Genomic DNA, 25386 nt, shown 5'->3' on the forward strand with positions numbered 1-25386 from the left:
TACAAACTCACAAACACACACATGCATGCATACAAACACACACTTCTGACTTCACGATTCATGCACATACCTACCTAATCCACAGTTTTACATAATGGGGAGGTGGAGAAAGGGGAAGCAAGTCGACTCCTGTAGCAGGGTGATAAAGATAATATAAATCATCTGACTCTTTTTTCTCTTCTGTATGTATACACATTCACCCAGGGAAATGCTGATATGCTATAGGGTAATATAATGAGATATGTACAAGGGTCCCCCTCACCGTCAGGAACACATGTGGGTCATATGTGAGCTTTGTGCAATTTTCACAATGTATAAGGATTACGGTTGACGTTATGCAGAGATTTTAAGGAAACTGGTCCAAGTGCAGGTCACATGTGTGCAGAATGGCAACGCTGTTGCGCTCTTCACGCAACCGAGTGCTCGTTTTGATATGCAGCGGATGGATTTTTCACACATTTCAGCAGTGGTCTAGAGTTTGTTTGTTGCTAAAAATTAATTAAGCAAAGAAGTATTCAACACACTCTACATACAAAACAAAAAAAGAAGAAGATTCACTGTTAATTATTCAGAGAAAGTTAATTTTTCTGGAATATAATTAAAGGCATTTAACCATCAGGGACAGAGTGAGATCAAAGATGTACATTTGATGTCATGCAGATAGCATTTTTAAATTAGCAAACCCTCTTAACTTTTATAATTATCTTTGGTGGGAGAACTGAGGCAGGAAGTTCTTTTGTGTTAATTCTGGGACTGAAATAGTCTCCTAAGAATTAGATGAAATTAATTAGAAATAATTGCAGATAGGCATGCAGATTGCATTTCCAATGCAAATAAATCTTATCGGAGCAGAACTAAAGTTTATTTTTTGTTGGTATTATTCTAAGAGAGAGAGACTCATATAAATTAGCAATAAATATTAGTCCAAGGTATTAGCATTAAGGATTTGAAAAGGAGTTGCAGCAGGAAGTTATGTCGATCCGGCGTGTGCTCAAATTAAAAACGTGATTAAACGTGTCAAATTTAGTGCGATAACATTTCATTGCGTTCCTGTTTTCAGGAAAGGAGTTGTGTTTTTTAACCTCCTCTCCCAGTGTTTCTATTGAAGCTGATATATATACGCATACACACACAGACACACACATACAGAGTAATGTCCTAACATATAAAAAATGAGAAATAGGCAATGGGCGTGGTATATGTGTATGTCTGTGTGTGGGTGCGCGAGTCAGAGAGAGAGGGAGGGAGACAGCGAGAGAGGAAGCTTGAATTTTATCTCGCAGTGTCAGTACCGTCACAGGGAGGAAAAAAATAGAATTGTTTCCTCCATATTAGGAATCAAAGCTAAGCCCAGTGTTATTGTGTCCACCATTTTGACTGCAGTCAACAGACCTTGAGGTAGCAGGTGCATAAGGATGAGCGTGTAGGTGTCAGTATGTTTTATTTATTTTTCTCTTTTTTTATTTTAGTGGGACAAAACGCATCCTCCTGTAAAGCAGCAGAATCATTCATTTTGTGTGTGTGTGTGTCTGTCTATCTACAATTATATGTACACGTGTATGCATACACACATCTTTTCCTGTGGTGAATGTGAGTGAGAGTGTCCGCATGTCCACGCTTACATGTACACGGGTATGCCTGCAGGTGTCCGTACCTTCAGCATTTATAGTCCCAGGGAACTGCTGACCTCGTCCGCCGACCCTCCTCCGCCACCACCCTCTGTGTTTCTAGGGGGATCCTTGAACTTGACCGTGGAGGGAGAGGGGTGATGGGACTGAAGCTGAGACTTGAAACAAACCACTCTGATGGACAACAAAGACAAGTAGGAGGGAGGGGGGATGGCTCGGGCTTGGGGTGTATAAAGGTTGAGATTCCAGGGAAAGGTCCCCAGGGTTTATGTGTGTTTGGGTTGTGAGTATATATAGGCTAGCTTATCAGGTTTCAGAAATATGCTGCTTCATTAAGCCTTTTCTTCACAGGATGCTGTTATTGCTATAATAAAACTGCATAGTGGTTATAAAGCTAGTCCCCAACATGTGTGTGCTAGGATAAGACATTATGGTCAAATGTCTTTGCACATTTTTGCATTGTGTTATATTATCTATGCATTTAATTCCACATGGATGCCCTTATAGAATGATAATAATAACACTGTTATTTGTAAAGCACTTTTCAAAAACACAGATTTATAAAGTTTGATGTTCTGTTACATGGACCCATAATCAACCACAGGGTTACGCATTAATTCCAGCATACACACTTGCATCCATGCAAATAGATGTAAACTGTGGCCCAAAATAAAGGGGGAAATTTTAAGGTGAATCTGACCTATAAAACTATGTTTTCAGCCGTCATTTGAAACAATGACTCATAACAACAAAGACAAAAAGTCATAACTTAACTCAAGAATATGGACAGCCTTTTTTCTCTCTAGAAACTAAGCAAATACTCCTAAACAAAACAAAACAACCAGTGCTTTCAAAACAGTACAGTCCTCTTGAAAAAAGAGAAAATGTAAGAGAGACTAAAATTCCAAAAAGCATGTTGTAAAGATTGGTTTAAGTTAGAAGCTGCAGGAGAAGATGAAAGGAGTCAGACAAATGGGTTCGGGCAGAGATGGTAGTTTGTGGATGAAGATGATAGGAGAGGACGAAGAGAGGAGAAAATGAATGAGGAGGAGGAAAAGACGAAGAGGGAAAAAAAAAGGTGGGAGTTACAGAAGTGGACAATTAAATGGAGCGAAAGGGGAGAGGATGGAGAAGTATATGTTTGGGAGGAGGTAAAGAAGAAGAAGAGCTTGGAAGGAGAACTGGTGAAGGAGGAAGGGGATTGAAAGAGGTCAAGGAGCATAGTGTCTTTTGGCAAGGAAAATGAAGGGGCATGTGTGTGTGCACATGAGTGTGTGTCTGCCTAATTGTGAGTAGAAGGTGAGAGGTGAGGTCTAGGCACGCTTCTCGAAAAAAAAAAAAGAAGCAGATAGAGATGGACAGTCAGAGGCAGCGCTGCACTGCATGTGTGCGCATACGTGTGCACATGTGTTCGTATGTGTGTGCGCGATTTCTCTGCATGCGTGTGTGTGTGTGCACCTACGAGTGTGTGTTTTAATAGCCACAGTCAGAGAGCCTCTGTCAGACGGTCAGCTAATTGGCCATCTTACAAGTACAGAGGAGGCTGCTCGCAAATTGGCAAAAAGGGCAACCGGCTTCAATCTGATACCAAACTCCTTTCTGTCACGATGCTGTCCATTAGACAACAGCTTAAGTCAGGGAAATGGAACAAAAATAAAGAAAAACAGAATACAAAACAGGGGGAAAATAGTGGCGTAATTGTGCTTTGGAGACTCGTGTTGTTGCGCTCGACCCGTGTGTAGCGAGACAATGGGGATCATGCCAGACTTAGCGTAAATAAAAATTTGGGGAAACGTTGCCAACTCATCTGGCTGCTGTGTTTTTATATTTGTGTGTATGCACGAATGTGTTTGTGTTTCCCTGTTGCAGAAGCCTCATGTATTTTAATCCATGTAAAGTCCCAACTGGGTTCCAATTAGGAACAGGTTTCCTAACGCCCTGTGGGGAAACTGATAATTATGCTGTTGACTGTGGTTCTGACTTACAGTATTTGTGTATGTGTATGTGTGTGTGTGTGTGGTGCAGGGGGACTTAACACAGCCTATGATATTCTTTTTTATCTTTCTGTCATGTTTACAATGCTGACGTTATTAGCTGTATCAAATGATCCTTCATAATTAGACACAATACAAAATTTCAAATCCTCTTATCTCTGTTGTTTATCATAAGTAGTGTGTGTAGCACACATGCAAGCACACACTCGAATAATATATTTATACACTAAATCTAAGCTTGAAGGCACAAAGGGCTAATATAGCTGAGCGTAGCTGCTTCTAAACATTTTTTGGGGTCTGACTGTTAATGTTCAAGCGCTTGTGTGCAGTTTAGAATGAGTGCACGGAGAGCAGAGCCTGTTCCTTTTATCTTTCTGTAGTCTTTACACTGGTGATGATCTTAGCTGTACAAAGTGAAAATGATGTGGACAAATCCTTATCTGAGTTGTTTACACACTGCTTTAGGTTTGAATGTAAGCATAAAGGGCCACTAAACCCCAGTTTTACAGGGTCTGGGCGTCTGAATTCGTCTATTAATACATTTTCATAATGAGTCTCCTGTGTTTGCAGCCATGCATCTGGCACTATGTTGAGTGTGACAGGTAGCTACGCCCTAATGCTCTTCACTGTAACTCCACAGCCACCATCTAACCTTGAAAAAAAAAGAAAACAAACCTGGATTGACACTGATATAGTGGACAGTGCACCTCTCACATCTAAAACTAAATGCTGAAAAATGTCCCCTCAGATAAAATGGATGACCCAGCTGTAGAATCCGCTGGAAAAAAAATACATTGTTTTGCAAGGCTGAGCTAACAAGAAAGCAAGAAAGTGTTGAATTTTCTCTGGGTGGTTTTCTGCAATTTGAAAAGCTTGCCATAGCGGCACAAAAAGGCAGCCCTGTGTTTATTTTCAGCACTGCAGTGTTTTAGAGATGTAAAGGCCCTCCTCACTGTGTATTCATGAACTCTTATTGTTGTTTCCCCTATTTCCATGCCGTGTCTACGCCAAAAAAAAAAAAAAGAGAAACGCCCCACGGAGAGGAATTGAATGCAAGATATTTACAGCATTTTTCTTAATCCGTACAGATGGCCGTGCTGGGGTATGTACATACCACTGTTGTAGACTTATTCATATCACACGAGATTCTGGGAGGGGGTATGGGGTTAAAATCCAACTCCAATTTACAAATCTGAGATAATTTTCATACTCCCCTCTGAAGATTTCTTACATAGAAATGAAGGCAGTTGAGGGTTTAGAAGGGCACAAGGAGTCTTTTGAGACTGCAAAACAGCATAATTGTTTTGCTATCCAATCGGGTGTTATACTACACATAATATATGGTTATTTCATACAGCCTCCAGACTGCCAAGATGTTTTCAATTTGGCACGGCCCTGCGATCATGATATCACAGAGAAAAGAGAGAGAGCGAGAGCTTCCAGTCTGGGATGGCCAGAGCAGTGAGAGGGCGATCATTTCGCCAAACTCAAAGGCTTTTTTTTCCCCTCCTCTCTCCCTCTCCCTCTCTCTCTGGGACGAATAATTCCACAGTTGCTGAGGCACTGAAAAAGCAATCTGCGGAATACCCCAGGGTCATGTCTGTGGCCGGATGATTTGTGTGAAATGTCATACATTAAATATAAGTTTAACATTCAGCCCGGTGCACTGTAAAACTGCCCTGTCGTTGCCACAGTCCGCCATTTCCCTCTGTGCAGGGAGGGTTCGGGTTCAGGAAAGCGGTCACAAAGGAGTTGGACACACAAATACACACAGAGACATGGACACACACACCACCACCACCCCCTGTGTCTGCCCAATCTTAGAGGGAGTAGAAGGAAAGAGGGGGGTGCAGACAGCAGGAAGTTGTGAGGCCATTCGATCTACAGCTGCCTTTCATTTATGAATGCGAGAACACCAACTTTTTTTTTCTTGAAAATAGCTATATATATAGTTTTTTCAATTTCTTCTTGTATTTTTTTTTTTCCAAGGAGCTTTTGGCCCAGACAGGAATTGAGAAAAAGAGGGAGGGCGGGGAGAGAGGTAGACAGACAGATGGACACAGAGACGGACGGTCGGTCTCGAGGCAGGTGTTGAATTCGCGTCCAGCTCGAGATGAAAAAAGTAAGAGAAGAGGTGAGGAAGGAAAAAAGGGTTGTAACTAATTCATAAAGTTTCGGGAAAATAGCAGCCACTGAGAGGAAGAGCGCGAGAGAAGAGAAGCGAGAGACAGAGGGAAAAAGGTGTCTCCAGGGACTTCAGTGAAGCAGTCATCCCAGAGAGCGAGAGAGAGGAGATTCTGTCCATCCTAGCAGATGAGAAAGAAATGACAGAGGGGGTACAAAGGATGTCATCTGCCAGATGGACAACTGATGAGTTTCCTCCCTTTTCTCTTTGTCTTTCCTTTTCCCCCCTCATGGCTTGTTTGTTTGTGTGCAGTCTTTGCCTCTAGAAAGTTTCCGTCTGAATGACTACAATAAGATCGTGTGTTTGATATGTAAAGGGAAAACGTGGATATTTCCGAAATGTGAAATTCACTGAAGAAGGCCAACTTTAGCGATGATCAAAGGGCGAACAGTGGATGGTTTGAGTACAGAAAGTATAAAACACTATATCAGCCCTGATTAAGCTGTGCCAGACTCAGGTGGATATTGTTCATGAATGTAATTATATACCTCTGTGCTTTTTCAATATATTCTTATCTACTTGGCACAGTTCAATTTAGTTTTCGCCTGCTGGTGTTTGACAACATTTGCATCTAAAAAAATCCATGCACCCTTTCTACAAATTCTGCTTATTATTGCCATGAAAGAGCTTACCACCAGATTTATCAATTTCACCTTGAAGGTGTTGTACTTGCTAGTGCATTTGTAAGCAAGCCCGGACTCTTTGAAGACAAACACAGTATCGTACAATCTGTAGCCCCCCTTTCCCACCCTTCTCCTCCCTTCCCACTCCCTACTTCAAAGCAGAAAGGCTGAGATGAAGGTTTGGAAAGAAATGGAAAACAAATTGTTCATTTGTATCTGGGAGGAGACCAGACACTTGAGCAAATGCTCTCTGCATTCTCTCTTTACACGCGCTGCGGTAAAGTTATCTTAAGGTGGGGCGCGGGAGAGCCAGAGAGAGGCGAGGCCCCGGCAATTGCTGTTTTAAAGTCTCAGCCAGACAATCAAATGTGTAAATGAGAGTGAAGCTAGTCAATGACCACCTTCGGGACAAATCTACTGGGATACTTGATGCATACTTGCAACTGCAAGAGAATTTTCAATTGCAAGAGGAAAGTTGCTCCAATGCAGTTTTATACTGCGATTGCTAAAGATTTTTTTTTTTTTAATTAATAGTATGAGAAAACTATCAAAATCACAGGTATACAGTATATTAAATAATATCCAACCAACTAGTAAACAAGAGATTAAAGCAATGACAAAGACTTTGTAGCTTGTAACATTTACCTATATCCATGTAAAACGACCAAGTATGCACCCTCAACGCTTGTGAAAGGCCAATTTTCACTCAGTGCATTATAGAAAAAGCTCCTGTAGCTTTGATCATGAAGGATAAAATTAAGCTCTTTCATTGACAAAATAAAAGAGGCTTTTTGATGTCAAAGTGCATGCTTGACCTCACTACGAGAGACCATGCAGTGTTAAATAGATGGCTTGTATTGAAAACAAATCTGAGGAGCTTTCAGGTGATATGCATATTATCCTGCTTTACTCTCAAAGGTGCTGCTGGACAGTCTAAAAGACACTTCAAGTCACCTCCGTCCCAATTTTTAGTGTCTGTGTTTGAGCGCAAGCTGCAACAAAGGTGTATCTGATGCTTGTTTCTGTTGCCAACCATCTAGTTAGGCACCAGTGCGGGATATCTGGGGAATTAACACCTATATGTCTAAGTCGGTGCTATACTACAGACTGACGTATACTTTATATGACAGAACCTATATATACTCCTTACAATATAAGGCAGAGAATGAAGAACTGCAAGCCATAAGGATATATCACACAATATTATATATGTTTTGAGCTTCAGACTGATGATAAGGATAAATGGGTTGATGGGAGAAGGCCAGACTGTGGTTCCTTGGCCATTATCCACAGGCAGGCAAATCAAGCCAGCAAATCAGGAACAATGGAGCCCTCAAAGAGCAGAGTGGGGATCAAAGCAGCGCTAACTGGCCATTGCAATCCAATTGAAATGTTCACTTTGCATCTCTCCAAAGGTAATGGATGTGGAGAGTGGGAGGTGAAAAGAAAGGGCTGCCCGCTCACATTTGTCGTAAAATTATGGAAGCTCAGAAGAGAAAGAAAGGAGAAAAATGCACGTGACAAGTCTGGCCTTCTCAAGTCATCTACTGTAGAAGCTTCATAATGTCCCTTGGTTATTTTGACTTTGAATTTGTGAAGATTTTTTTTTCCGCTCCCTTTTTTAGCTTCCTTTGAACCTTCCAGTGGTAACATTATGATGATATATGAGATGCTATACTATGGCCCTTGTGCATGTGGAGTAGGGTTGAGGCAGGCTATTTCTTAAAGTATCCTCTCACTCGCTCACTCACTCTCTCTCTCTCTCTTTCGTTTCCTCCGTGCCTCTCGCCCTCTTCCTGTCTTTGTCTCCCCCATCACTTCCTCTCTCCATTGCTCCGTCTCTCCATTTGAATGTGTTGATCACCTGGGGAGATGCTGCATTAATGCTGACGACCAGTAAAAAGCAGAATCTCCTCTTTATTTATCTGCACTAAAATTCCTCCCAATCTTTCCAGCACATTTCACTCAATCACGCAACTCAGGCCATTCCATTAGCCACACAGGGGCGTTTTACCCCATTGAGCACAACACGCCCCGCACTTCTATGAATATAGATTCCCCTAAATTATGTATAATGGGAGTGCTCAGATTTTAGCATTTTTACTAAGAGGGTTTGAGGGTGTATGAGTTGTTTCTGCTGCTTTTTAAGTGCATCTTGAAATTCACAGTGTATGAGAGACTGGAGATGGTGTTTGCATCCTTTGAGTTTGTAGATTGTTAATGGAATGAGGATATGGGTGATATTTTAAATTTGTCAGTGTGCGTGACTTTAGATAAATATATATGTATCTATAAATATGTACTTTTTTTTTGCAGTGCATTCATGTCACCCAATACTAAACTAAATTCAGTAATGACATTACAGTTACTAAGCAAACAAAACTATGTGGTTACTTGCGTTACATAGATTTTAGATTGTCTGCATGATGGGTGAAGTGAAAAAGCTAAACAAGCAAAATGGGAAAGCGGTCTATAACTTTTGAGGAATACTTACATGGACATCACTTTTGTTTTCTTTGCATAAAATAAGAAGAATATGACTGTAAAGTCCAAACTGCACCCAGGCAAGAAACAACTATTCACTGCTAACACTCCACCCTCTTATTGCAAGCATCTAAGACAGGGGTGGGCAACTCCAGGCCTCGAGGGCCGGTGTCCCCTGCAGGTTTTAGATGTGTCCTTGAACCAACACAGCTAATTTAAATGGCTAAATTAGCTCCTCAAAATGTCCTGCACTTCTCCAGAGGCCTGGTAACGAACTAATCATGTGATTCAGGTGTGGTGACCCAAGGTGAGATCTAAAACCTGCAGGACACCGGCCCTCGAGGCCTGGAATTGCCCACCCCTGATCTAAGAAGACAGCATGCTAACACAAAGCTAGCTGAAAACAACCCTGGACAAAGAGTGAAGCAAAAGTAGTCAGGTGTATAGCATTGTAGCCTTCATTTCTTCACACATCAACAGCTGTGAAGTGCTCTTTGGACTGGCTTTCAGCTTTGCTGTCCACTTTGTGCAAATACTCAACATAATTGTCACAATGCTCAACGCAAAGATCTTATGTGCGTGTCTTCGTTAGGAAAGCGATGTGCGTCTGTCTGTGCAGTATATATTGCTAACCTATTATTTCAGGACATGCTATGAGTAATGTAAAAGTACTGTAACAAGTAGTAAAAAAGTGTTAAAGAAATGTGTAAAACTTACTTTTTTAATAACAATCCAATTTATTTGTTTACCTGATTTAATTTTGGCCACTTTTACGTTCAAGATCATACCCTCCTACACCTCTTTTTCACACTTTTTCCTCTGTGATAAGCACAGGATTTTCTCCAGTGTTAAAATGGCAACCCTTAAAATTGATTGGGGCTTTTTTTTGGGTTTGTTTTGTGTCGTTCGAAGCCAGCATGAGATGACATGCTGGCCACAGTTCAAATCATCCTGCTGAATATTCTCCTTCAGAGACCATAGGACGTTACAGTTGAAATCAGTGCTGACATTCCTCAACCAGTGGGACAATCACAGCGCACACCCAGTGAATGTTAAAAAAGAATGATGAGTCTTTTCCCGTTCTCGTGCTGTACATCATTTGCTCTCTTGGAAAGTGTCGACTCTTCACTAAAAACTGTTGAAAACTCCTCAGTCGTAGTCCGAGACTCAGCTGTCATTACCAGCAGTGATCCTCTAATTGAAATTCGGGTCAGTTTGAAACAGCAGTTGATTTTTGCACTCTGCACGAGTTTATGGCCTGTGGTGAGTGCACAGTATGAATGGTCAGAACAGGACTTCTAGGGAGCGATCTAAAAATAGTGCTTACTCTGGAATCAGTCAGGACATGCCTGAGAAGATACCCCTGAACAGGAAGTTGGCCAAGTTTAAATCAGGTTAGATTTTGGAGCCTTTTTGATCATACAGTACCTCGCATATCTATATCTGTACTATATATTTGATTACAGTTAATTACACGTCAGCTTATTCATTCTACTCTATGAAAAATATGAACAATTGTTAGCCGCAGCAGTGATTTGATTGCATATTACTGTTGCTTTTATTAGGATACCTCAAGCTGAAACTATCTCATAAGTAACTAATGGCTTAGTCTAGAGGTCTGGATTTGATCTCTTGTTGTGCTGAACATTTTCTGCTCCAAGTGTGAGTAGTATGACTAATTGGATGGTAAGTAACTTTAATTCACATGTTGGCAGTTGGTGTCCATGTAGCTCAGCGGGAGGGAGGGCCACAGCTGAGCTATATCAACAAACAGACCAGCAATTCTATAATCAGAACAAAATCAACATCCTCATTACTGACTCCAAGCTGCTGCCTACATCAAAAAGGGCTTCAAAACTCTCCGTTCTTGTTTTCCGGGAGTGATTATGTTTAGTGTCAGCCAGACATATCAACATTTTTTTTTCTTTTTGCACTGAGACGTGCTCGCCGGAATGCTAACAACCTAACAGGGGGGTAAAGTTAGAGATATTATAATCGGCTTCTCATTCTGGTAGTTTATCTTATGTAGTGCTGTAATAATGTCACAGCATCTCACTGAAGTAAGACACGCTAATTAAAAAATATTTTTTACAGTAGTGCATGTACAAATCCAGCGCTATTAATGATTACTGATGACAGGCGCATTTTGGATGTTGAAGCTACAAATTTATCTTGCTATAAACTCACCAGGACTCTGGGATTAATAATTACCATTGTTCAATCATCAATCATGTCCTTTTGTTTAAAATACACGAGCTGTCTGCATCTTCAGCGACAATCTGAACTTGATTTGACTGGGCTTTCCATTTTGTTATCATTATGTTTGCGGGGTTTTTGTTGGCTAACTGTGATCATATACATGAGTAGCAATGCTAATTATGTAGCGTGCCATGTGCCTTATGAACCCATGCTGTTTGTGTTACCATTGAGCTGCACTGTTTGTGGAGCCGTAGTGTGTCTGTACCTGTGGTCTGTGGTTAGCCTACCTCCACCAGCTTCAGTATTTCTGTCAGCAAAAAAACCCATAAACATCAACACTGAGTGAAAAATACGTCAATGCATACTTTTTTCCCCCCAGTGTGTTCTGCCACTCTTTTACATTTTAATTTTAAACTACCATAATTATACAAAATGTACACTCAAAAATCTATTAAGAATTCTCATCCAACTTTTTTCCTCCACTGCTACAAATGCATCCACGCTGCCAGATGCAATGATTAGATCAAGCGACTATCAGATCTGAGATGGACCAGAGCCGGCGCGTTTGGTTATTTGGCAAACTGCAGCTTGGCTGCCCGAGCAGCACTCACTCATCTGTCTTATTCGATCACAGCCTAATAATACCTTGTGATATATTCTATATTATCACATGACTGTGCATTTTATTTGCCTGCAGCTCTCCTTTGCAGAAGCCAGCACAAAGTAAAGGCCAATAGGTTGAAGGTTGTTTCATGAATATTGCACCGTGACACCTGCTGAAATTATGCTGTGGAAATTCAAACATGTCCTGAAATCTTTTTTTGAAAAAAAGGAAAACATGATTCTTGGTGATACAGCAACTGTGGTAGTATGGAGATGAGTGCCAGAGAAAGTGTCAGTGCCTGTCTCAGGTTGAACTAGGCCCGGACGCTGGCTGTCTCTGTTGTTAGAATGTAATGGACATGTCACCCTTGAGGAAAAGCTGCTGGCTGCTTGGGTCACCATGCCCTTCAGCACATGACACTCTCGTCGGCAGGGTGACAGGAACATGCAAAAAGCATACGGACGCCATGGCAACTGAATCTGTATACGCGTGTGAATGTGCTCACAGCTGTGTGTTTATGTGCGCGTATTGATCCGACGTGTTGTCTAAACTGTATTATTGACCTAAATGTTGTTTCTAACATCTAATCTGTTCGAGCTCAGATGTAATTTTATAAAGATTTTAGAAACACTTGTTAGATTCACTTAAGCAATTGTCGGCTGATGGGAATTTATTGTGCCGATTCAGATGGATTGCTTTCATAAAATCTGATGTTGCATTGAGGGAGCCAAATATAGCAAATGGTTCAGTAACTGTATGATGCCTCAACACACACGTACGCACACCCACACCCACACGTACCTACCTACACACACAAATAAACATACGACAAACACTCTAACATATACGGACACAAACGCACACTTGTTATCGATCTACAGCTTAGCTCATGCCAGCAGGTAGTCCAACTCACCGGTTATTCTGAGGAATTGCTTTCAGTGGCTCCATCCACACACACACACACACACACACACACACACACACACACACACACACACACACACACACACTACAGGATTGTTTCCAGTGGCTAAATCTACACAATTTGTACACAGCCAACTCTTAAGACACCATCACCTCCTCTTCACAGATCAAGGGCTGAGTTTGTCGATACCACATACACACACACTCACTCGCAAACACTCTTGCAGCCTTATAACTGAACCATGTTAAATGCCGTGAGAGAATCAAGTTGAATGCTGTTGCATAGTCAGTTCACTATCCTGTTCTCTCATCTCTCCACGTCGGTCCCTTCCTCCTCTAAATATTGTTTTTCCTCCTTCTCTGTCAAAGTCACGCTTTTTGAATTCTCTTTCTAGACCATAACGCACTTTGGGGTGTAAAGGATAAGGGATTACAGCTTTGTGTATGAGCATATGAATGACTTAGAACTGCTTAGGTGCATGTGCATGTCATGTTTATTGTGATCCCAAACAGCCAGGCCCGCCTCTACTGCTCTGTGCCTTTTTTTGAATCTAATTTGAAAATAAGTAAGGGAAGCACAAAGTTCATTTGTGCAAAACCAACATTTGGTACAATAGAATGTTTCTTATTAAAGTCAATCAGCCAGTAGACAACAAAAGAACCTTTCATTGAAGAATATGAAGTGAAAATAAAAAACAGGGCACTGCAATAGCTGGCACCGCTCTGCTTGTAATATGTCATGTGCACAGCCTCCTCCTCTCCCAAAATCGGCCTCTCCCCTTTGAAAGGGATCGAATTAAGATGTTCCAAGGATTTTCTTGCTCCTTCCCACTCCTCTGAAAGGTCATAAGTCTAATGCAATTAAGGCACATAACTGTGGTAACGGAAACACATGCCAAGAGATGCTATGAACATACAAGTTGTAAACTGCAACTTTCTCTTCACTAAGCAGAATGTTGCTTTTTACAACTGAATCAATATCTTTAACTAAGCCTTGTAAAGCGGCCCAGTTAGAGACTTTATTTAGACTTACCTCTGTCTGACCTCCTCATGCTCTGCTTTGACTTTCCCTGCACAAGAACAGCAGGAAGCCTTGCATAAGAACCAGGTGGCACTGAAATTGCGCCATCGTGGCAGATTTGTTTTAAAGGCATTTATTACATCTCTTATGATGTATACACTGTTTCTTGATGTGACTGAGCTCCAAACTAGGCTGAAATTGTTGCCGTTTTCCACTTTCGCAAACTGGACATGATGTGTAACTTAGAACATTAAAACTGCCTACATATGTTGGGCATTTAAGAGTTATTAAATGTTGGCATTAGAGTCAGCGTAATATAAAACGGATTAAAATCCAAGTAAGCTCTCCTCTTAGATATTCGTTTTAAGCAATCGAATTGGTTTCAAGGCAATTTTGTTGTCTCATTTAATAAAAGTGAATAGAATATTGGAGAAAACCTAATAGCTAAGTAAAGAAATATGATGCTACAGAAGGTGTAATCAGTTTTTGGTCAGAAAAAAGAAAGATGGAAAAAGCAAGAAAGAGAATACCAATCTAGATTATTCTATCCAAAAGACCCAAATCAGAGTATTCTTTTGCATCTATGTTCAAGTTGCGAAAGGTCGGAGTCATGTGATTGGAGGAGTAGTCAAGCTAAAATTACTGCAGCTTGATATTGTTAAAAGAAACTATCTTATAGACTTATGCATTGTGTTATAGCGCAATGATACTTTCAGTAGGCTGGTTTGTGATGGCAAAGAAGCCTACTGATGCTTTTGTCTGACCCTATCCATCGTGTGACTCACTCTGAGTACGTGTGTGTGTGAGTTCGTGTGAAAGAGAAAGAAAGAGCTTGAAAGATTGAGATCAAAGAAATCAACAAGTCTAATTTAAATTGTGTATTTTTCCCCAAAAATGCCAACAAGTATTTTGTATAAACACCCCTAAATTTTTCCATTACTTGACCGCGGTGTTACCTGCTTAATTAAACAAAAAACTTTTAACATTTTGAACCAATGTGCCTGCTAAAGTCTCAATTCAGTCGAGACAAATATAATGAGCAAAAACTGGTGGGGAAAAAGAGAAGAAAGCAGAACTTAGAACAATTATAATAATCAGCACTAAAAAAAACAAGAAAAGAAAAAAACTGGTTTGTGTATGTGACACGCTGTATGTAAGCATGTGTGTGTGCGTGCTTGTGTGTGTGTGTGTGTGTGTGTAGGAGGAGGATGGAGGTGGCAGTGTGAGCATGCTCTTTCTACTGTTTGCTCGACTGGTAATCAGCCAAACAAGCTACAAGTCTCTTGCTATGATTTGCCCCCCAGTGTGTCTCCAGTCTGAACGCCTGTGAGTAAATCAGTGTTTTTCTATGCAGACATTCATATGCATTTATATAGTATCCAGTCTATACTGTACATATAGTATATCTGCTTCTGTCATTGTGTTTGCATGGGACCATGACTGTGCCCGAGTGTACTCTATGGCCATATGTTTCTGTGTGTCTCTCTCAGAATATATATTTGTTTCCTGCGCCTTCCCCCTGCAGAGAGTTTACAGGTTGCGTGTGTGCGTGTGCAGTCTTACATGTTCCCATATGTGTGTATTTGCCGGATGGGAATACAACTCCTAGGACATTTAATCTAGGGGGAATTTCACGCTAGTTACTACTTGTCATCAAACGTTTCCAGCGTAAAATACTGGAGCAATCTTTTATTGGCGGATGTTCGGGAGGAATTCGCTGTCAGACCCGAGTGGCCCGCTGCCCTCCAGATAGACTGAAAGCGTCCTTAAGAGTGTGTTCGAGAGCGGAAGGAAAGAGAAAGAACGACACAAATAGCAGGCAAAGTTTGTTGTCTCAATTTTGATGCTTTTCAGCTGTGACAAATGAATCTGAACTTTGAGTGTTTAAGTGTGTATGAGGAGGGCTTATGTTCTAACTTAACTTTATACTGGAAAGATAGGGAGGCACGGAGCCTCTCTCCACATGCAACCTCTCTCTCACTGTCTCCTTCTCACACACACCCACAGATCTGAACCCGAGCTTAGGGGAAGACCGATTCCAGTATATCTGCAGTCGTATGTGTTCACTTAGTAAGCCACAGCTGCTAGCACCATTATTATGATTTCCTGTGTGTGTATGTCTCTCTGTCTATCTGCTCCCTCAGCACACACTCGCACTCACATCTAAGCGTCCTATACAAATGGAGTTTAGCAGGACCCATATTTTACACCCGCCTGAGTCACTCAGATGTTCAGCTGTTTCACTGTAAAATGTAACCTAGGTTGTCTTCTAATGCATGTCACTGCCAGGAATATAAATATATTCCCTCCACCTCATCGAAAGAAAATGAAAGGAACTCATAACCTTAACTTTAAAAGCCTGAATAAAGGAAAGGACTAATCGTTTTTTTGTGTCTCTAAATATTAAAAAATTTCCCTATTTAAGCAGGCAGTTAAAAACAAAGGGCGCATTTGTTTAATAGAATAATCCTCCGTGTATTTAAGATGACTCCAAAGCTTTCAAATTTGATCCTTAATGTTTCGACAAGCTGTTCAATCAGTTGTTTTTTGAGGACATTGCAAATGGCAGGCTGTCTCTGAAATACGTTTGCTTGTTTTACCTGACCCACTTTTCCTTCACTATGTGTGTGCGCGCATGTGTGTGTGTGTTTGTATGTGTGTGTGCGTGCTTTCGCTCTGTCCCTCTTTGCTCAGAAGGTTGTAAATGTAATCTTAGACACATGTTACTTCGGCTGATGTTTTTCAGATTGATGTCAGTTGCGATTAGCATATCTCCTGCCAAGACACAGGAGTGCTCTTTAGAGTCTGGCCTCATACACACTTGCTCACACGCACACACACACACACACACACACACACACACATGTATGCAAACCGTTGGGTAAACATAGCTCAGCTGCCATTTTGAATGATTGCACAATGATTATTTGATGCAGTGATTTATTTTGAACACAGCCTGTAAGTAAACTGAAGCAAGAAAAGATGAAAAATCCGACTGACAAGCTCCAAAACAAAATTCTACCCCAAGACAGTCTCCTGACACCCCTTTTCCAGCAACATATTATTACATGCTGGCCCCCCAAACACGTTTTAACACTCCCCGGCCTCCAACTTTAATGTCACCATGTCTGTTTCTTTAAAATGCCGTCTGTAGAACGCAGCCATGTAAATGCAGCTGTGACCAACACATCCCACGCCGAAACTGTTTCATTTGCATTCATCTTCTGCTTGGGAATGGAGAATTCCTCCTCCAGTGTAAGACAGCAGGGGAAAGTGTGCAAAATGAATTTCTCGACCATCTCGGGAGAGCAAACGATATAGGGATTCAGAACACACCCTTCAGACAATGGAAGAGGTGGGGGGGCTTATTTTCTCTTCTCTCTCCCCCTTGTCTCCCCTGTCTCTCTCCACACCTCCCTGACCCTGCTTCCCCTCAACCTGCCCAGCAGAGTGAGAGAATAAGTGTAGTACCAACAGGGGGTGGGGGAATTGGAGAGAGACTGAGAGAAAGTCAGATAAAAGTAGTTAAAAGAAGGAGAAACGAAGAGGGGGGGTGTGTGGAAACAACAGGAGAGTGACTGACCAAATACTCAGCGACAGAATGAGAGAGGAAGACGGATGCAGAGAGGGAAAAAAGAGAGGGGGGGAGAAAAGATGAGAATATATATGCGGTGGCCAGTGTTGTGAGACAAGGCAGGTTGCTGTCACTTTAAAAATGACTGTAATAAAAGTGACCGCCGGAAGATGGATCTGGTGATTTTGGCTTGCTAATCAGTCATCTGTGAAGAGGACCACAGCCCAGATTCAGCGGCCGCCTGACACCTTTTGATTGATGCCTGTGCCCGATAAAAAAGGCCCATTAACTGTCCTCCTATTAAACTGGGTGAAATGGCAAAAAATGCTCTTCTATCCCACTCCGCTCTTCTGATCTCTCTTTCATTTAAACCATATTTCCTTTTATATGCTCTGCCCTCGTCCTTTCAGCTCTTTCCCAACTGTTAATGTTCCTCTTGGAGTTATTACTGGCACAGTGGGGCAGGTGGGAATAATGTTAATCGTCGAGGCCTACTTGTATGTGTGTGCGTGTGTTCACTGAATGCGCATACTGTATTTAAGTTCAGTCCTCCCACTCGAATCGATAGATCAATAGGAGGCCCTAGACGCACTAGTCGAGGCATCAGCCGGTACCTGCATCAACAGTTCTCGTTATGTATGCAAATGAGTAATCAGTGGCGTCACCGAGGGTGTGACTTCAAACCTTCAGAATTTTCGCCACATGCCATTCGTCACAGAAGAAAATAAATAATAATGACCCGCGAAGCTGAATCTCATATCTCCTCACATCTCCTTCTCTTACAAACACAAACACACACACACACAAAGATTGCCTGCAATAATAATAACCCTACAGACGACAGCTTCGACCCCCTCCTTCCCCATCCCCACATCACCACCTCAACCCCTCCACCACCACCACCACCACATACAATCAAACAAAGCCTCTCTCTTACCTTGCGCATGACCAATCCTTCCATCTCTCTCTTTTTTTTTCCTCACTCCACCATTCTATCTATGCATGCTCTTCCCCTTTCTGTAAACCCAACCACACCTAACAGCAACACCTTGCACTCTCCCGACCATCCCACAGCCTACAGCGCGGCACTCACACCCCCAATAAATACAACCCTGGTCTGCCGTTTTCCTATCTGTCCCTTTTTCTCTGCCCCAGTCTCTTTCCCCCCCCTCTCTCTCCCTCTCTCTCTCCCTTTCTCTCTCCCTCTGTCTTTCCCTCTCCCCTCGCTCCTGGCTGGTGCTGGTGAAATATCAGGGCAAACGGATTCCAGCTTTTTTCTCTGGCTCAGAGGGGTTGTTCTGTGCGATTTGGCCCTGGGGTGCATTTCAGCACTTCTGATGTGAGAGAGGGGTGAGAGAGAGAGAGAGAAAAAGAGAGAGACAGAATGAGGGAGAGAGGGCAACGGAGAGAAAGAAAAAAAGAAGTGTGTGTCTGGTTGTGTGTGTGTGAGAGAGAGTGAGCGAGGAGGAGAGCGAGGGAGAAAGGAGACATAGCCTGGGCTTATCCTTTCTTTCTGTGGGGCAGTCAGTGGTTTTAAAATGACAGGCTTTTGACCAGCATCAAACCTGCGACTGGAGGTGTGCATACTCTCGCTAGCTTACGGAGGCCTTGAGGTGATCTCCATACATAATCAGGACAAGATACCTCCATGACAGGTGCGCGGCCATCTTGGAATCTCTCTGTGTCAGTGGACTTCAGCACAGTGTCTGTCTGCTGGGGTATAAATAGGACAGATGAACAACTGCAGCGACAATTTTGTACCTTAACGCTCTTCGCGCAGATATTTTTAACACACAAAGAGTGTACCAAATGTAGTCCGGGGACCCCGAGATAAAAGAATTGTAAACAGTGTGATCACAGTGGCATTATTGTAAAATATAACCTTATTTTTACTTAACAGTCATCAGATATGCAATTATTAAGCAACAGAATGCATTTTTTAAAGGTGAGTTAATATGCATGTTATACAAAACATATGCATTTCTACTGGAAATTGAACCTTTTATCCAAATTACAGTCTGCATTAGTAATTAGTATTAATTACTAATTATAATTATTAATTAGCGTTTGTGTGCTGTAAATGCAAGTAAACATTATTTGTATTGTCACATGATTAAGTCAGCTGAGGTCGTTTTGACCCCAACGTTAAATACCTGTGATAAATTTAAACTTCAGCACATTTCAATTTCATTTTTCTTTTAAATACAACACGAGAAATAAAATCTTCTCATTTAGCATTTTTAAATGTGTGCCTAATGACAAAAAGAGATGCCGTTCACATACAGTTCAGCATACCACACAATGTAGGCGGTTATGGCAAAATCTGTGCTTGCTGCATCTGTGCCTGACTCCTTCAGAATGACTGACAAGGTGCACACCCCACCAGCCCCAGTCCCAGTTTGCTCTATTAAAGCTGGATAGGCAGAATCAAGTGTGTTTGACTTGGGTCCAATACAGTTGGCATTTTAAAAACACGCCAATTAAACGTATACGCAAATCAGCGATTTAAAGTCATTAGGAAAAATGATTGAGACGCAAAATTAGAATGACAGAATAAGATGGGCTATGAAAACAAAGATATAGTAGGTACACCAGCCAGAAATTGTTTAATGTAAAACAAATAACAAGATTAACAAGACTGGGACATTTTTTTTCAGTATTTTCCAGTATTTTAATTACATTTTCATCTGAGCTGCTACACGTCATCTGCAGATACAATGACACATGCTTACAGAATATTAATTTAAGTCTCTAAAAATAAAGATTAATGTAACATTTACTGCATCAGAAAATGTCAAAACAACCTATGCCAGAGTATTTTAGAAATGCTTACTCAAAATGTATCCACTTGTCAATAAGGTGGATATATGTCTGATATTTTCAGTTTTCAGGTCAGTCATTTCTTCTGAATATTTTTTTAAAGCACATAATCTTCCATTAGAATTCATTTTGGAAATTCTACAGCTGATTGTATTTTACCGTTTCCATTCATGTGTGGTGCAGGTGTGTAGTTGCGTGACTTCATGGGCTGGTGTGTATGTGTGCGTATTTATGTTTCATAATCTCACATCTCACTGTGGGGCGTTCTAAAAGGATTTGTCACTCTCAGTTCAGATGGGCTGATTGTGAATTAAATGTATTTTTAGGCACCTTTTTTCTGTCCCTTTGTGAACCCAGTTAGAATTGAGGTCAGGACACACAAACAGACATACACACACATACAAATGCGCACGCCATCTCAGAGAAAGACACATAGCTTTCAGAACAAATCACTGTTGAACTACCCTATGTGGAATGATTCTGACATTTTGTTTGGGAGAAATAGCATTTAATTGAAGGGAGGGGCGATACGGATGGCAGTTATGGAACCAAGGGAAAATGTCTGCATTTCAACCCAAATTGAAAACATAACAGAGTTTGTGTTTGTGTGTATTCCTGCGTGTGTCTGTTGAGGGGTTTCAATGCTATCCACACTTTGCTTGCTTGTTTGAGGGTGATTAAGTTCAAGGTATGATGTTTATTCCTTGAAAAAATGCATTCACTTTGTATTATAATACGAAGTATCTCTTTAAAATCTAAAATTTACCCTGGTTTAAACAAAAAATCTGCAGGTTTGGAATTTACATATATGGTGAGGAAGTGCAAAGCTTTCATATCTCCACAAATTCCCTTTTGTCTTTAATTTTCAATTTAAATAAATTTAATTCTGTACAAATTGTCTTTCTAAAGATGTAATAGGCAGTTAATGGTGGGAATTACAGATGTGTTCATGCATTTTTTATATCCAAGAACAGAACCAGCTATATCATTTTACAAATTAGGTAAAGTTTCACATTCCCCAGAATAATTAGTGACTGCTGTTAAATTGATGTTTCTGTTATAATACATCTTAAAACCTGCTCATTGCTGCACGGAAACCCTGTTTCTATTGCCCCCAACACGGTAGGGTCAGAGGTCAGAGTCACCTCCAGATCAGGCATCAGGAGCTGGGAGTGTTTTGCTCACAGAAACTTCGGTATGGTAGGTGCTTGCAAAAATGGCTGCTTGAACAGGGGTCATCGGGTTTAATGATGGTCACTTGGAAAGAAGGTTGAAGAGCCCTCATAAGGACTCTTCTAATGTAGTGATGAAGCCAACAAGCGTCTTTCGGGGTCACTGCACACCTCAAAAGATGACGCCTCTCTCTCTCTCTTACTCTCTTTCTCTCTCTCTCCCCCTGTAGTTCTTGTTCTTTATTCTCTCTTTCCCTTCAAGCGTTGCCAATTTGTCTGGGCTGCATTCCCTAATCCGTGCGCATTTACGCAGTGGTCATTGCGCCTCCGGTTGACTTGATTGGCTTGTTAGACGATGGCGTCCGGGCAGGAGACTGACTGAATGTACAAGCCCACAGCTGACAGCAGTGTTAGGTGGTTACTCTTTGTTTTCTAACGTGCTGCAGCACAAAAAACATTTTAAAAAAATAAAAATGGCGAAACGAACATGTTCAGTGTTTGTTTTTTAAATTATTATTATTATATTGAATCAAAACAATTACTTTCACGAATGTATTAATTTATTTTTAATCGAGCTAATTGAGTTAATAGCATAGCCTTATTATTTTTTAATAAAGCATTTAAAAAATAGAAATCGACATAAGTTTAAATTATTCAAAAATCACAGTAATTTGCAACATTACCTTTTAATCAGACGGGGGTTTTTTTTTTAAACACCACATGACACACTTGAGGTTTTTCACTCAGAAAGCTGAAATGTCAATCTGACCACAGACCTGACTTCTTAGTACTGACCGGTTATTTGCCGTGTTGGGGTGGCCCACTGAGTGTCAGAGGAAAGGCGGGGTGTGGGGGTGCGGGGGCACGGATGGATGGATGATGGGGTGGGAAGGTGGAGGGGGTGACAGTCCCCAAGAGAGAGAGAGTAGGGGGTTCCTGGAGCTCTAAAAAGGACCTCTCGGACCACTAAATTGACATGTTCACGCCATGGGTTGTCATGAAGAAAGCACTTTAATAAGCCATGTGATAACGCACAGTATAGCGGTCTTGTTTCCTTAGGCCATTAAATGACAGGCCTTTACTTTGGATTCCAGACTTTTATTATTATTATTAGTAGTAGTAGTAGTAGTATTAGTATTATTATTATAGATCAATAATATTCTAAAAAGGTTGATTTTCCCAAATAATGAAATGATCAGTGCTGCATATTTAAAAATTATTTGTCAGTAATTTCTTGGTATACTCTTTTTTGCGAGAATTCCTCGTGCATTATTGCAATAGGATATGCAGAATATTTAAATACTGATTGTAGAGATTGTAGTTACATTACTAACCGGGAATCATTACAGTTATTTTGTTCGATATTGTGAATGCTGTCAGCTGATTTTTATTTTATTTTATTTAATGGAGCATACAGGTGCTTTTGTTCCCATCCACGGCAGCTTTACCGGTGTAAGTCCACGTGGATCTGAGTGATAATCAATAGAATGAAGAGAGTAGTTGTGTGTGTGTGTGTGTGTTTGCGCGTAACGATAAAGCCGTTTTTGGGGGGTGGGTGTGTGTGGAACCTGGGGGTCCCATCCCCCACCACCGTCCGTATGGAGGACACTCACTGGACGCGTGTCTATTAAACAGGGTTCAACAATGAAAAAGATCGGAGGACCAAAGGGCCAAGTGGGAGGAGGGCAGCAGGGCGAGGTGAGACTGAATGGAAACAGCAGTGATGTTGGCTGTGTGTGTTGTGTGAGAGGGTTGCACACGGGGAAGCGGGGAGGGCGTGTGTGCTTCCGAGGGTGTGCAGGCACTTATAGTGTTGCTTTTCCTCTCGTGAGCGACCCGAAATGCGAGCGGCGACGTCTGCCAAGTCACCCTTCTCTCTCTCTCTTTCACTCTCCCTCCCTCTCTTCTCTCAGTTCTTCTGCTGCGTCTCCTTCCTCTTTGCCTTCAACACTTGTTCTTGTTCGGGAGCAGTATCACAGCAGACCTTGCCCCGCCTGCATCTGGGTAAAGACTTTACAGTCAAGGGCCATCGATTGCGCTTATCAAATAAACAGAGTGGCACCGGCGAACCCACCACCCACACCTTCACCCCTGTCTTCTCCCTCCGTCTCCTAATCTCATGACCAACCCCTCCCCAATTGCACTCCACCTCTTTCCCTGCCCGAGAGCCCCAACAGCTGTGGTCCCATGTAAATTTTACATGATTGGCACCTCCTTATTTTACCCCTCCGCCTGTCCTAATTCCCCCGTTTCTTGCCCCACACACCTCCCATATCACGTTGCATATTAAAGCACAGTTTATGCAATAGCTCATCTGAGAGCGGGCACTTGCCGTCATGTCCATACCTTTTCTTATGTCATTTGCATATGTGATTATAGTGCATGAAGTGCTTGATTGTTGGTGGGTTTAGGTTATGTGATGCTGAAATGTGATATTTGGCATGCAGAGTGGGTTTTGTGGAAAGCAGGGGTACTGAAACGATTCCCCTTGACCCTTGAAATGCAGCGTAATCCCGTGTGGCCACATTTGATTAGGGCATTTTCTTTCTAATTGTTGTCATCAGGACTCGCACTATCACTGTGCATCTGGAAGCACTTTGACATCTAAGTCAGTGGTCCTCAAAAGTCTGGATTCAAGAATCCTCAAAGGCCGCGCCGGAGAGGGTCACCCCCGGGGGTAAAGCGCAGAATTGTTTAATTTCACTGTGATTTCATTAAGCCAGAATTACTCCAATTAGAAAGCACGTGTCTGAACAAAGGTTTCACTTGTGTCACTGGCATCACTTAAAACAGGTCTGCGACGCAATTTTAAATCAATAACGACAACAACAAAAACTGTATTGGACACCCCAGGGACAAAATCCAATTAAAAGAGGACCCCTTTGTGCAAGGTGTGTCCATTTGGGGGTCCTTGACATGAAAATGTTGGAGAAGCCCTGATCTAAGTGACTGAGGCAAAGGGCTGCTTTGACAGTCTTTGTTTTTAGCTCAGGCGCTACAAGCTCTCCTTTTCTTCTCTTTTTTTCCCCCTTCTTTGCTTTTTTCATCTCTCTCTCTCCCTCCCGCTCCCTCCCTCTCTCTCCCTTTAAAAGAGAGCGGAAGAATGGGCTGATACCGGTCTCATGTTGCGTATGGATTTTCGTTTATATAATCGATTGAAATGACCCAATACATTGATTTTGGGTTCAGTGTTTTACAAACAAGCGTTTATGGGTCTCGATTTTATGTTAGGCATGATGGCAGTGTGACACCGACGCGCAAAGAAGTCGGAGTTGTTGATTTTTAAATAAATGATCTAAATAGAAACAAATAAATATCTATTGTTTCATGTTTAAAAGAATAGAAAAAAGTGTGACTGGGGTGGGGGTGAGGGGGGCAAATAAAAAGGGAAAGGGAGACAGAGAAAAAAAGACAATATTGTGCTGCCTCTCTCCTTAATCAAATAAAGTGATGTAAAAAAAAAAAAACACAACGCAACACACACACACGCGCGTGCACGCACAAAAGCATTTCCTTCCCTCTGAATTTCTCCTTGAATTATATGCCATCACTAGTGTGTGTGATTGCGGAATATTAAATTAAAGTGGGATAAGTCCGCACCGAGGCGGGCTGCGTCCAATCCGCAACTCATTTCCCCTGTTGTAGCACCGCATCACTGCGCTCCTCTCTTTTCAATGACAATGTGCCAAATCTGGGCATTTTGAAAACACTTTCCATATGCTATTATCGGATCGCTACTGAGCAAGAGAACGACGAAAAGAAGGAAAACGGAATGCTTTATACCAAAGGTACCAAGAGTCTACATTTTTATGTATCTTCTTTTTTCAGTGGCTTATTTTACTTTGTGCTTTTTGTGGGAATTTAAGAAGAAGTAAGAGGAGGTAAATTTGAAGTTTTTCTTTTTTATATACGTATATACCGATTGCATATTTATGGACCGTTGCTGGGTGGCTTTAGGGTTGAGTGTGAAAACGTCGAGAGAGTTTGTGTTGAGCATCTGTGGACAAAAAAACTTCATTTGTTTTTAGTGGTTTTCTCACATTTTCCTCTTTTATCACCAAATTTTAAAAAAAACTGCCCACTTTCCTTTGAGATGTCCTGTCAGTCAAGTAACTGAAGTAAGATTTTCAAAAACATTAATTTCGATTAGATAATTCA

At 41.5% G+C, this 25386-nt stretch overlaps 1 protein-coding gene across 2 annotated transcripts in view; it reads left to right on the forward strand.

Moving 5' to 3' along the window:
* Positions 1-14942: 14942 nt before the first annotated feature.
* Positions 14943-25386, forward strand: part of zfhx4 (zinc finger homeobox 4) — a 92428-nt gene continuing 81984 nt past the window's right edge. Inside the window, exon 1 of one of the 2 annotated variants that reach the window (XM_005722473.1) lies at positions 14943-14988. The gene's annotated coding sequence lies outside the window, so the exon portion shown is untranslated. Of the gene's footprint in view, positions 14989-24854; positions 25017-25386 lie in introns of those variants that run through there. The other variant, XM_005722472.1, reaches the window with a different exon arrangement.

This window comes from Pundamilia nyererei, unplaced genomic scaffold (genome assembly GCF_000239375.1).
Source record: "Pundamilia nyererei isolate P.nyererei 1_Seehausen unplaced genomic scaffold, PunNye1.0 scaffold00007, whole genome shotgun sequence".
Lineage (NCBI taxonomy): Eukaryota > Metazoa > Chordata > Actinopteri > Cichliformes > Cichlidae > Pundamilia > Pundamilia nyererei.